A 13409-nucleotide genomic window follows, 5' to 3' on the forward strand; every position below is an offset into this window, starting at 1 on the left:
GACGCGCTAAGGTGTGCGACAAAGATGGCCCTGCTCCAAGGAAGGGTGGGTCCAGGCAGAGGCCAGAGGCGGGACCAACTTACCGCACAGGCTCCTTACCGCGGCTGGAAGCCCGGAGCGATGGCAGCAGCGGTATAGTCAGGGAGAAGAGCAGGTGGAGGGCTGGGCGGAGAAGAGTTTCGGTCTCCGACACGGGGGGTGTGGCCGGGGGCGGGGAAGGATTTCCGGCTTCGTCGGGACGTGGGCGGAGCGCGCGGGGCCGTGACGTGGGGTAAGCGAAATGACGTGTTGCGGCGTGAGGGGCGTATCTAGGCGACAGGGGGCGTAGACAACATGGCCGCACGCATGACCCTCGCATCCCGGTGGCAAACAGAGGGGTTTCCGCTCTGGGAAATCTTCGGATAAGGTCGGGCGGTTAAGTGGAGCGTGGGCGCAGGGAAGCGTTACCTAGCAGAGAGAGCAGGGATCCTTTTCTACACATTACCACGCGCTGCAGTGGGCTCCGGACCCGGGACAGCTTTTGGCCCCTCTAGAGATGGCCAGTCCCGGCGGGGCTCCTCTGTTGGACGGAGGAGAAAGAAGCAGGAAATCACTCCTTCCCTCCTCTAATCCTGTTCCACTGCTATGAGAGTCGCCAGAAAACTACACCCCCTCCCTTAGAGTTTTGTGCATTTAAAAGTAGAACAGGTGTCCCAGAGAGTTTGGGAAGTGAGGGGCTGGCAGTTTCAGTGATCGAGTCCTACCAAACTGGGATTCAGTCATACCTGCATTGTTGATCTCCCTGACTATGCCAAGGGCTACGGACAGATTCACAACCACCCTCAGAGCAGAGGATCAGCAGCTATGTCTTGTGGCCATATCTAAGCCTTCTCTACTCAGTTCTTCTTTTGTTTTTCTTTTGTGTCCAGTCCTGGAGCTAGAGGGGAAGTGTCTACCAAATACAGATGTTGTTGGTGGCTGTGATTCTTTGTGGCATGAGTTAAGAGCTACTGCTCTCAGACTTCTCTTGTGGTCCAGTGGTTAAAACTCCAAGCTTCCATTGCAGGGGGCACGGGTTCGATCCCTAGTCTGGAAACTAAGGTGCAGGGAGGCCAAAAAATAAAGTAAGTAAAAGATACTGCTCTAAGGATGCTGGAAATTCCTTGTTATTAATGTAATTTCTTCTTGTTTATTTTTGTTGAAAAGCTTGAAAAACATGGGGAGATAACAAAGATGTGTTCACCATATGTTGAGTAGGATTCATTCTCTGTCAACCACTGTAAACCGCATTGCTTTCTGCTTCCCCTTTTTCCTTTGCTGAAAACCTGGTCATCTTCACTGTGCTGTTCAAAATTCTTGATGGAATATGGAGGGAGCTCGGGAATCTGGTGAAAGCTTTCACCCTACCATAAGCTGCCCCTGCACATCCCTCAGAATGGTCTCTATTCTCAGCCTGCATTGAAGTCCACAGCTTACCAAAGTTCATTCATCTCCTGCTTTCCCCCCTCCCTGCTTAGGGCCCTAGTAAAGAGCTACACTGTTCCTGAGTATCTTGGAAATGAAAACCTTTCAACTTTCTAAGGCTTTCCTACTTTACTCAGAAATTTAAACTCAATACCAGGTCTAAAAATTCATCTGAAGGCCGAAAGAAGCAAGAGCACCATTGCTGTGCTTGTGCACATCTGCCCTGATGTTCCTGGAGCCAGGCAAAAGGCTGCCACCACTTATACTTGGAGTACAATAAGAGTTGAGTTCCTTTTGACTAAATATGAATATTGAGGACATCTGATGGAAAGAGGGAAATTCCACCGGAGCAATTAGTTGCAGTACACTAAACAATTATAAACTTAACCTTTGATAACCCCATATTGGGATCATACTTTGAAAGAAGTGAGTCAGAGGAGGAAGTAGATCTTTCTCAGTCAAGATAAGGAAACATATAATTAAAATTTCAGAGAATTGGAAAAGGCTATCTTCCTTTCTAAATCAGAAGGCAAAAAGTCAACAGTCCATTTGATAAGAATCAAGAAATTTGTTTTCAACGTAATAATAACCTTTAGTTGGGTTATTTTTTTTTCTGTTTTGCAAAATATAAATGGCTTAATCAGGCAGAGTTCGAGAGCCAAGGCATTTAATAACTAATCTACAAATTATTTTAAAAGGCTTTTGGAATCTATTTTCATTCATGGATTTCTGTCTGCAAAACAGCAGATAAGGAAGGTGTAAGTAAAATCTAAGAACATAAATAATAATAGCAAAGGGGATGTAGCACAGAAAGCTTACCTTCCCTGGGGTCCATCCATGTCAGGGGCACATCTTTCTGTGCCTATAAAACAAAATACAGCTTGAGAATACTGTACATTTATACATTCCAGGATTCATCTGTGGCCTATTTAATAATGAGTATTAGTTTACTTTTAATGCTAAATTTTGTAGTTTAGGTATAAATTCATAAACATTTTTCTGATAAGGATCTTTCTGAAGCATGTATCTTGACATAAATAGTCTCTTGTTACAGGTATTGTAGCCTGTGCTGTGCTTAGTCACTCAGTTGTGTCCGACTCATTGTGACCCCATGGACTGCAGCCCATCAGGCTTTTCTGTCCATGGGGATTCTCCAGGCAAGAATACTGGAGTGGGTTGCCATTCCTTCCTTGAGGGTATCTTCCCAACCCAGGGATCGAACCTAGGTCTCCCACATTGCAGGCTAAATTTTCTATTTAAATTTCCCTGGAACCCTCCTTGCCCCTGACCTTTCATGCTCCCTTCCTTCCTTGATTGCATTTGACTTTTCTCTAGGCCTCCCTAATCACTCCATTTTGTTAGTCTCCCTCTAGACACCTGTTACCCCTGGGGGAGGGGATTTTGTTTCTCTTTCTAGCCTCACTTCTCCTGAGCAGCAGCGCTGCATTGCCAGCTCTCCCTAGACCTTTGCTCTCGCCTGCCCCCGCCTCAGCACCTCAAATCCAGTAGGGTTAGCAATAAGAGCACCATCTTTCCCTCACTCGCTGTGCCAGGTTCTGTTTCTCTGTTCAGGGATTCATCCTTGTTCTACCATAAGCTAGACTATTCTACCATATTCTCCCACTTGAATTATCAGAAATTCATTTCAAACTCCACATACCCAAATCTGATCTATGGATTTCCCACCCAAAACCTTTTCCACACACAGCTTTCCCATCTCAGTTCATGGCAACTCCATCCTTGCAGTTGTTTAGGCCAAGAATCTGCCAGTGTTCCTTGACTACTTTCTTTCACATCTTACAGGCTCTGGCCCGAAGATAGACAGTCAGTGCCCAACCACTTCCCACCACGTCCACTGCAGCATCCTTAGTTGCAGCCCCTGGATTATCCTGAATGGAGTCCCTGCTTCTTTTTTCTATTCTGGTCATTTTCCAATAGGCCACCCTGAATGATATTTTTTAAATGTATATCAGATTAAATTCCTCCTCTACTCCAAAAACCTCATTGTGTTCCCATTTTGCATAGAGCAGTAGTTCCCAATCAGAGGTGACTCCTGTTTTCCAGGGGACATCTGCAATGCCTGAGGATATTTTGGGTTGTCACAGTTGGATGGAGGGTACCACTGGTATCTAGTAGGTGGAGACAAAGGATGCTTCTAAACATGCTACAGTGCAAAGACCAGTTCTTTACAACAGACTTGTCTAGTCAAAAATGTCAACAATGCCTAAGCTGAGAAACCCTGAGAAAGAACCTTTACAATGGCCTAGATGTCTCCTTGATACGGCATCCACTACCTCTGGACCTCATCTCCTAGCACCCTCCTCCTGGGTTACTCCACTCCTACCATATTTACCTCCCCCTTCCCCATACAAACAATCTGAATGATGTTTTCCACATGATCGGGACCTCTGTTGTTTATGGCGTTGCCTCTTCTGTCCTGCCTCTAGGTTATTAGGTTTCTGCAAGCTACTGGAGAGCTGATCAAGATTTTAAGCTAAAGATGGTGGTGATGAGTTACCTGAGGGTCGTTCTTCAAGCCTCTCCATGCAAGACACTGGAGAAGGTTCCAGATTCCGAGGTCCACGCCTGCAAGGCCTTGCAGCCTCTACACCTGCACTTACAAATCCCGGAACCGAGTCTGTGAGTACACGGCTGCCTGGACAGAGCGGAAGCCTGGTTGTCTCCTAAGAGTCACGTGTGTTGAGTGTGCAGCTCTGATGTCTGTGGCATTCCAGACTGGGATTAGATGCCTTGAGGAGAATACCCCATTATTTCCCTGTTTGTGAAAATATGGGAAGTTTTTCCCCTAACTTTATTGAGCTACAGCTGACCTAAGTCTGAGGTACACATCATGATGATGTAGTCTGGAACGTTCCATCTCTCATCAGAAATTGCAGAAGAGTTACTTGTAGCTGACCACCTGGCCCATGTGTGCTTCGCTGTGACCCCGCAGATCAGGGGAGGTGGCAGGCGGTCTTCCCTGACTCCACGGCACTGCTGCCGTGGGGGTGGCTCATTCCGTGCTGTCGGGGCTGGACTGTGCGCTGCAGATGTTGCATGGCATCCCTAACTGTCTCAAGACCTCCCTAAAGGTCCCCTGGAGGCAAAGGGACACTGGCACAGAACCCCTGGGATGATAGGAGAGGATAATGTGTGTGATGGTGGAGACATGAGTTTAATGCACTGGTTAAGTGTATCTGCCCAATAGTTATTTTCTATATTTTCCACCATTCACAGTGAATTCACAGTTTTCCAATGTTGGTTTGCTTCCAGATTGTAGGTTTCTCAACTTCCTTGGGTTTACTCTCTCTGACCTTATTTGCACATTAAAAAAGGAATTTATGAGAATGCCAATCTAGCTAAATCCATTGCCTTGAAACTGCTTCATATATATATTTTTATTCTAAGTTTATTTTGTTTCTTCCATCACTAACTGTGTTCTCATTAAACTGAACTGGCCTGAGTCATAATAAATTGCTGGTTGCTGGGTGTGGCTTCCTACCAGCAAGCCCACATCCTCCCCAGAATGGCTTCTTCTCAACACTGGTACTTTGCAGTCTAAGGCTAAAAATGGAAAAAAGTAGTCATATTTATCTAGTTACTAAATCTTGTGTGTGAGGGTATTCCTTATTTTCTTGTTTGTTTATATTTACAGAAAGTATTTACTTTTTTGTATTTACACAATGATGAAAGTAAATCAAGTATGCCCATGTCTTTAGGATAGTTTGCTCCTTTTAGTGCTGACAAAACCCCAAAAGTAGTGGCTTAGGTAGGTGGGGTATTCTGTCTTTCAATAAACATTTTTTATATTTATTTTTATTTATTTGGGTTTTAGTTGCAGCACTTGGAATCTTTGGTTGCAACACATGGGGTCCTTTTTGAACAGCATGTGGGATCTAGTTGGAAATTGGAAATGCAGGATCTTAGCCACTGGACCACCAGGGAAGTCCCAGGGGGACTTCTTTTGGTTAATTTCCCACATCAGATGAAATGTTCTTATTTGTTACTTACTAGAGGAAACAGGTGAGACTCACTGTTTGATTGTGGTTTTCACATATTACACTGTCCCTCCTTGTTCCACCCAGGAGAATATTGGTCTTTGGTGCCCTGGGCCACTGAGCATGTCCTGTTTGGATATCCTGGTCCCTCATCATTTGGTTAAGAAGACAATACTCATTGATTCTGGAAGCTTAGTACCCCAGAGGAAGGCCCAATACACTTGTGATCCAAGACCACTAGGGGTTAGTTAATGTTCAAAGTTGTTAACGAGCGCCTCCCACACAGTGAGAACTCAGTGCTGGCAGCTACCTCCAGTACCACAGTTGTCACGTCATCACCACCATCATCATGTCATGCTCAGCAGCCCCCTCAGATGTCTGACCATTTTTAGGATCTGGGGAGCACAGCGAGGACTGACTGAGGAGGAGGGTGATGGCAGGTTGAGAAGCAGCATTTCACTGGGGCCTGTGCCCCGTGCTCTACCTTCATTCCCCATCAGCCCCAGGGAATCACTGGTGTCAACTCAAACTGCTATTTGCTGTGCTCTCAAGCTACAGACAGTAAATGTTGACAGTCCTAACCCTGCGGACTGGTAATATGATAAAATAAAGATAAAAGCCTGCACCAATTACCCAAAATGAAAAGAAAATCAATTACATTTCATGTATCATCTAGTGAAATTTAGCCTAATCTTTTGTCTGATAAAAAACATTTAGGTATGAGATCTTAGACCATTGGGAAATAGGTTTAATAATACTAATTTTTAATGAAATATAAAAAATATAATCTAGAATGGAAATGGTACAGATTTGTTACTATTCTATTGATTCTTAACATTTGTGATCTCCCTAGTTTTAGACAGAAGAGGAACATTTATTTTTAAAACAAATTGGAATAGAATAGCAATGTATAAAATGTAGCTATTAGCCACATGTATGTATTTACATGTAAATAATATATTCAGATTGTATGGCCACCTGTGGAAATTTCCATTAGCAGAGAAAATTCTATTTGACAGGACTGGTCTATTTTATAACTGAACTATGTTAGAAAACTGTTCTATTATTTCTCTAATTAATTTCAAAGAACACTAATAAAGCCTGGAGAAAAGCTTGTTTTGCAGTGTCTTCACAAAGAATTCCATTATTCCCCTGATAATATGGGCTGGGATACCCAGACTATATTGTTTTCCATTAACTTTCAAATCATCTTGAGAAACAATGGATGCATTAAGAACCTTTTGGATTTAATTAACAGCCTCAGGGGTATCTGCAGCTACAGAGTACTAGCAAAAAGCCCTAAACTGACCACCAGGAAACATGGGCCTTAGTCTGCTGTAGGTAACTGCATGTGATGCTGTGGTTACCTGGGCTCAGCGTCAAAGTGCCTCTTACAGCCCTGATGCTCTAACAAGGCAGTCTGTGATTCTGTGACCATCCTCAACAAAGTCACATGGAGGGTCCCTGTGTATACCCTCACTGCAGTATCCCTAGGCCCACTAGGATGGCATTCAATTTGATGAGGAAATAGCATATCTCAAGAAAAAGGACAGTACAGGGCAAGATACAGGAGAAAAGGTTAATGACGGTATAGAGCAGTGATGTCCAAAAGATATATAATGCAAGCCACATGTACTCTTCTGATTTAATAGTCACAGTAAGTGAGGGATGAAGAAACAGGTCAAATGCTGAGGTGGCACAGTGGTAAAGAATCTGCCTGCCAATGTAGGAGCCACAAGAGATGCAAGTTTGGTCCCAGGAAAGAACCTTCTGGGGCAGTAAATGGCAACCCACTCTAGTATTCTTGCGTGGAAAATTCCATGGACAGAGGTGTCTGGTGGGCCTTCAGTCCATGGTGTCGCAAAGAGACACAACTGAGCATGCACACATGTGCATAATATACTCAATATATCCAAAATATTATCACTGTAACATGTAATCAATATAAAAATTATTAGTGAGGTAGTTTACATGAGTAAGTCTTCAAACCCAGTGGGGTATCCTGTACCCTACATTTTCAGCACATCTCACTGACTGACCAATGGGAGTAACCTGGCAAGGTTCTGGAATAGCGTGGCAAGACCAGAGTTTGGGAAGGATGAGAAATAAAATTAGATGGGCATGAAAACCTTGGTGCCTGGAGACAGAAGTTTGAACTTCACATAGTCTTTAACATGGGAACAACATAATAAAGGTGGTAATTTAGGAAAACTGATGGATGGCAAAACATAGTAGAGGGTAGTAATGTTGCAGGAAAGGGGACCCCTTCCAGGGCCCGAAACTGGGCTCTTGTCTAACACATGGAAAAGAATTGTCCGAGGAGACACGTGCTGACAAAGCAAGAGATTTTATTGGGAAAGGGCACCTGGGTGGAGAGCAATAAGGGTAATGGAACCCAGGAAAAATGCTCTGCCGCATGGCTCGCAGTCTCAGGTTTTATGGTGATGGGATTAGTTTCCTGGTGGTCTTTGGCCAGTCATTCTAATTCAGAGTCTTTCCTGGTGGCGCACGCATTGCTCAGCCAAGATGGATGCTAGCGAGAGGGATTCTGGAAAGTGGACGGACACCCAGTGTCTCCTTTCAACCTTTCCCGAATTCTTCCGGTTGGTGGTGGCTTATTAGTTCCGTATTTCTTATCAGGATCTCCTGTCATAAAACAACTTACGCAAATGGTTACTATGGTGCCTGGCCAGGGTGGGCAGTTTCCATCAGTGTGCTTCTAACAGTAACATAGGAGGAAAAGTGAGCAAAAGGACTTTTCTTCGAGGAAAAGTGTATGGTGTAGGGGCCTAAACTAGGCTGGTGGTCATGGGCTGGGCAAAGAAGAGAGAAACCTCAAAGATCCTTAAGGAAAAAACAATGTGCTCAGCAGAGTAAAAGGAAATAAAGGTAAGACAGGAATGAACCTGAAAGGTTGTTGCTGAGCCTTGAAAGACACCAGGATTCTTGGCCTCCAGAGGAGACGAATTTAATCCAGGGCCAGTGACGAGGCTTGACTGCTCAGAGCTTTTGTGTAATAAAGTTTTATTAACGTATAAAGGAGATAGAGAAAGCTGACAGGAGACATCAGAAAGGGGCAGAAAGAGTGCCCCGCTGCTAGTCTTTAGCAGGAAGTTATATACTTACTAGCTAATAGAGAAAGGAAATGTCTCAAAACTGAGTGGCATCAGGCACATCACCCACAACATCCATTTTGAGATAGCACTGGCACAAGGTGAGTCATCCCAGGCCTTAAAACGACTGATATGAATCTTGACGAAAGGCAGGTCTCCAAGTAAATACATAGTCTTATTAACACAGCTTAAGAGAACATTTGCATGAGTAAAACATACTGGTTTGTCAAGTGGGTTCTGAGTCTTAAGCAGAATAGACCTGAAGAAAGAGGGAGTCTAAGATAAATACATAGTTCATTAACATAGCTTAAGAAAAACATTTCCATAAGAAAAACACATTGTTTGCTTAGCTCAAGGTTTGAGAAAAGTTAAGTTCTGGTGGAAACAGGTGTTGCCATGGCAACACAGAATTTTAAAGGAAACCACCTTTTAATTTTGTATAGAGAAGGGAAAAACATCTGACTTGTAGTTTGTTTCTTCTGCTGCTTAAGAGAGAGAAAAAATGTCTGACACTTGCAGCCTATTTCCTCCGTTTTGGGGGCCCTAGCCTTCCTGCCTCTTACCCTCTCAAACCCTTCCCAGAATGGTCTTTATTTTGTACATTTAGTCCACAAGCAGTGATTAAAAGCCAGCTAGGGGGAAACTAGAGGGGCAGCAGATAAGTATGCATACATGCATATAATTATCATTATACCTGTGTAATAAACGTTTTGAAGGAAAAGACCAGAATGCAATGATTAATAAGAGAGGATTGTTTAAGAGGATAATCAGAGAGGTATGGAAATGACACTTGCTGAAGAGGTGAGAAGCCAAAAATAGGAGCCAAACCTGAACTGAATGAGGGGACGTTGATTTCTGAGGAGGAATAGGAATAAAGGGGCTAAGGCAGGCATGATGCTGAAAAACGGGCACCTCAGAGGCAGGAGCCGAAGGTGGTACAAGCACAAAGTCAAGCAAAGCCAGGACCAGTCAGGTACATAAGGACTAAAGGCGAGCACATCTTCACTATGGGATCTAGAGGGATTGTGTTGCTCTTAGCACATTAGTGAACTGTTCCTAATGACAGTGTGGTGTCATAAACCCTGGTTGACGGAATCGCTAGCTCTGTTTATTTCATTTTCCCCACAGAAGAAGCTGGAAACACAGGCTCCATTAGTGCATATAATCACCTTCCTACTTGGAGGGAAAGTCTGAGCAATTACCGAGAAATAATTTTAACTTTTACTTTGTTAGAATGCAGGAAGAGAGAAGAGAACAAAAATGTGAATTTATCTTTAGTAAAACAAGCCCTGGGCAAAAGCTGGCTTCACTAAGAGGACGGTGACCAAAGTTTCCCTGATAGTTGTGGGGGGTGGTCTGGGTTCCTAAAGGAGGAGGTGAGTGGGAGAAAGCCTGGAAGCTAAACTTGGGAACTGAAGGGCGTGAATTGATAGGAGTGTTACGACCATAAAAGAGCCACTGAAGGAACAGGCCTGGTTTCCTCAGGCTACTGTTTCTGTAGGTGAGGGAGAAGATTCTAGGCATTTCTTGAACAAAGTGGGGGCCAATTAAAGGTGAAACAGGGCATCGTCTTAGGCATCTGCTCATCATTCCTGTCTTCCCTAGTCTCCATGGGAGACAGACCCTCACCAGCTGGTTTTGAAGGGTGTTAATGCTCAAAGCCTCAGCCTCCCTCTGGGCATCTCAGAGGGGAAATGATGTCAGGCCTCTGCTGGCGGTCAGTTTTAAGACTGACTCAGGCCTGTTCTGGGGGTTTCTGAAAGCTTTAAAATACCAAACTAAAAACCTACCAAATACAGCTTTTTAACCCAACAATAGCATTTGGATAATCCATGCTCAGATATCAAATTAGGAGCTACAGGGGGAGGAAGACATGGCTCCTGCCTGCAAAGAATCTGCATTCCAATCCAATAATAATATGATTATATGGTGCCAGTTCCTCCCAGTTTTCACTTTAGATTTCTGAAACAGAAAGTTCTCCTGCTCTCAAGTAAGTTCTTGTTCTTCAGAAGTTACTTTATACCGAGGGAGAAAACCCAAAACGTTGGGTTCAGACCTCTCTGGAGAAGAGATGATGTGCAGTATGTGAAAAGCTGAGCAGAAAAAAGGGAATACCCTGAGTTTGCCTATTGCTTTTGGCTCTAGACCAGGCTTTCTCAACTTTGGCATTACTGATATTTGGGGGCATGTAATTCTTGTGAAAGTCTGTCCTGCTACTATGGAGGATGTTAGCTGCATCTCTGGCCTCTACCCACTAGATGTCAGTAGCACCCTCCTCCAGTTGGACAACTGAAAAGTGTCTCCAGACATTGCCAAATGTCTCCTGGGGTCCCCATAGCTCCCTCCTGTGAGAACCACTAGTCTAGAAACTGCCTTGGCACGCTCTTTGTCTATACTGTGAGCCACTTGTAGGATCCCGCTTGGGGCAGCTATCTCAGGAAGAGAACCATCTCCCGTGTAAAAGGAAACCGGAGGCAAGCTTTTTTTTTTTTTCTGACAAGTGGAGTACCAGTGACCCTGCCATGCACAGAGGGGTTTGACTGGGCAGCAGCTGCCTTGTCACTTTCTCAAATCCTCAGGCTCGTTCTCAGCGGTGGGATGAGGTACAGAGGGGCATTGGTCATGATTTATTTCAATTCATATTTTGTCTGGTTTTCCTGTTGGTCTTGGTTCTGCCCATCCATGCAGCTTCTAAAGGGCAGAGACCTGGACAACCTGAATTATACACATGGAGTCTGTCTATCACATGTGCATGCTGCTAAGTCACTTCAGTCGTGTTCGACTCTGTGTGACCCCATAGACGGCAGCTCACTGGGGTTACCCCCGTCCCTGGGATTCTCCAGGCAAGAACACTGGAGTGGGTTGCCATTTCCTTCTCCAATGCATAGAAGTGAAAAGTGAAAGTGAAGAGCTCTCTTTATTATAAGAAATTTGTTGAGATTTATCAGAGACTTGCCACAAAGACCTGGCGCTTGAGTCTGGTAGAAAAATCAGCACCGGTGATGCCATGTGAGACAGAGTGTGCGTGTACCCCTGAACTTACAGTGTCATAGCTATGCATGTGACAGACAGAACTCCAGGGACATTAGCAATGGTAACGTCTGGCCAGGCTTTGCAGGATGTCTGCCTAATCCTCACAGCTGGCTCCTATGAGAGGTGAACTCAGAGGACACGCCTACATGGGCCCATATGATCCCCACACTGAGGATCCCAGCTAGTGGGCCTCTTGATGACAGCCCCGATGTGCTTTCTCCTAGTGCACCCCCTCTGGGAGAAAGTGGACCTGGCCTCGGCGGGTGAGCACCAGTCGCCCATCAACATCCGGTGGAGGGACAGTTTCTACAATCCTGGCTTACAGCCGCTCACCATCTCTTATGACCCGACCACCTGCCTCCACGTCTGGAATAATGGGTACTCTTTCCTCGTGGAATGTGAAGATTCTGCAGATAAATTGGTGAGAGCCAGAGCCGTGGTCTCATCTGGAGTTAAAGGGACAGCTTCATGTCAGCATAGGCCACATCGCACAGCCCCGCGAAGTCTCTTGGTAGCAGTGGTATGGGACTCATTGGACTTACTTCTTTTTTTCTTTGTGAAATACACATAACATGAAATTTACCATCTTAGCTTTTTTAAGTGTACAGTTCAGTAGTATTAACTACAGTCACACTGTTGTATGACCATCACCACCATCCATCCTTATAACTCTGTACCTATTAAATAACTGCTTATTCCCCACCCCCCACCCCTCCAGCCCCTGGCAATGAACATTTTACTTCTGTTTCTATGAATTTTGACTATTGGGTGCCTCATTTAAGTGGAATCATACAATATTTGTCTTTTAATGAGTGGATGATTTCATTGAGCATAATGTTTCAAGGTTCATTCATATTGTAACGTGTATAAGAATTTCATTCCTTTTAAAGAGAAATAATATTCCATTGTATGTACAGTTAATCCTTAGACAACACAGAGGAGTGCCAACCCTCTACAAAATTGAGAATCCAAGTGTACCTTAAAGCCAGCCCTCCATATCTGCAATTCCTCTGTATCTGCGGAGCCACGCAGCTGCAGATTATGTGGTACTGGCATATTTACTTACGGAAAAAAAAATCCACGTATAAGTGGACCTGTGCTGTTCAAACCCATGATGTTTAAGGGTCAGCTGTATATACCACATTTTTTTTATCTCTTCATCTATTCGTGGCAGCTGCCTTTTGGCTATTGTAAATAATGCTGCTATGAACATGGGTGTACAAATGTCTTTTCAAGATGCTGTTTTCAATTCTTTTGAGTATATACCCAGAAGCAGGATTGCTGGATCCTCCTTAGACTTCTCTGAGTGTATGATAAGTGTCTCTTCTCATTTTTATTCATGTTTCCATCTACTAGAATAAATAGTATTTTCTGTTAATACATATATCTCTGTGTATAGATTGTATTACTGATGTAGAAGATAGGGCATAAAGTTTAAACTTTGCTAGAAATTTATTTCCTGTTTGTGCTGAATATGTGGTAATCCCCTGCTAACTGACTTGACAAATAAAATTTATATTAAATAGCAATACTACTTAGTCAGATTTATGCATGGGTTTTTAAAAAAATGCATACTACAGTACTATACCATCTGTTGTTGGTTGAATCTACAGATGTGGAACCAAGGATGAGGAAAACCAACTGTAAAATTAAATATGCTGATTTTCAACTGTGAGGTGGCTGGCACCCCTAACCTCTGCATTATTCAAAGGTCAACTGTACAGAACAAAAGGCTAGTCAGGCAAGAAAAAGATTTGGTCACCCAGCAACATGTGTGTATTTTGTCATTCATTGATTTATTTATTAATTCAACATTTACTAA

The 13409-nt window shown here is 43.9% G+C and overlaps 1 long non-coding RNA gene across 1 annotated transcript; it reads left to right on the forward strand.

Annotated features, from left to right (window-relative positions):
* Positions 1-255: 255 nt before the first annotated feature.
* On the forward strand, positions 256-13116 carry LOC138930916 (uncharacterized). The gene is made up of 3 exons (XR_011446284.1): positions 256-406; positions 3891-4083; positions 11812-13116. It is a non-coding gene; the product is annotated as an uncharacterized lncRNA (long non-coding RNA).
* The last annotated feature ends 293 nt before the right edge of the window (positions 13117-13409 follow it).

Source organism: Ovis canadensis, chromosome X, assembly GCF_042477335.2.
Source record: "Ovis canadensis isolate MfBH-ARS-UI-01 breed Bighorn chromosome X, ARS-UI_OviCan_v2, whole genome shotgun sequence".
Taxonomy (NCBI): Eukaryota; Metazoa; Chordata; class Mammalia; order Artiodactyla; family Bovidae; genus Ovis; species Ovis canadensis.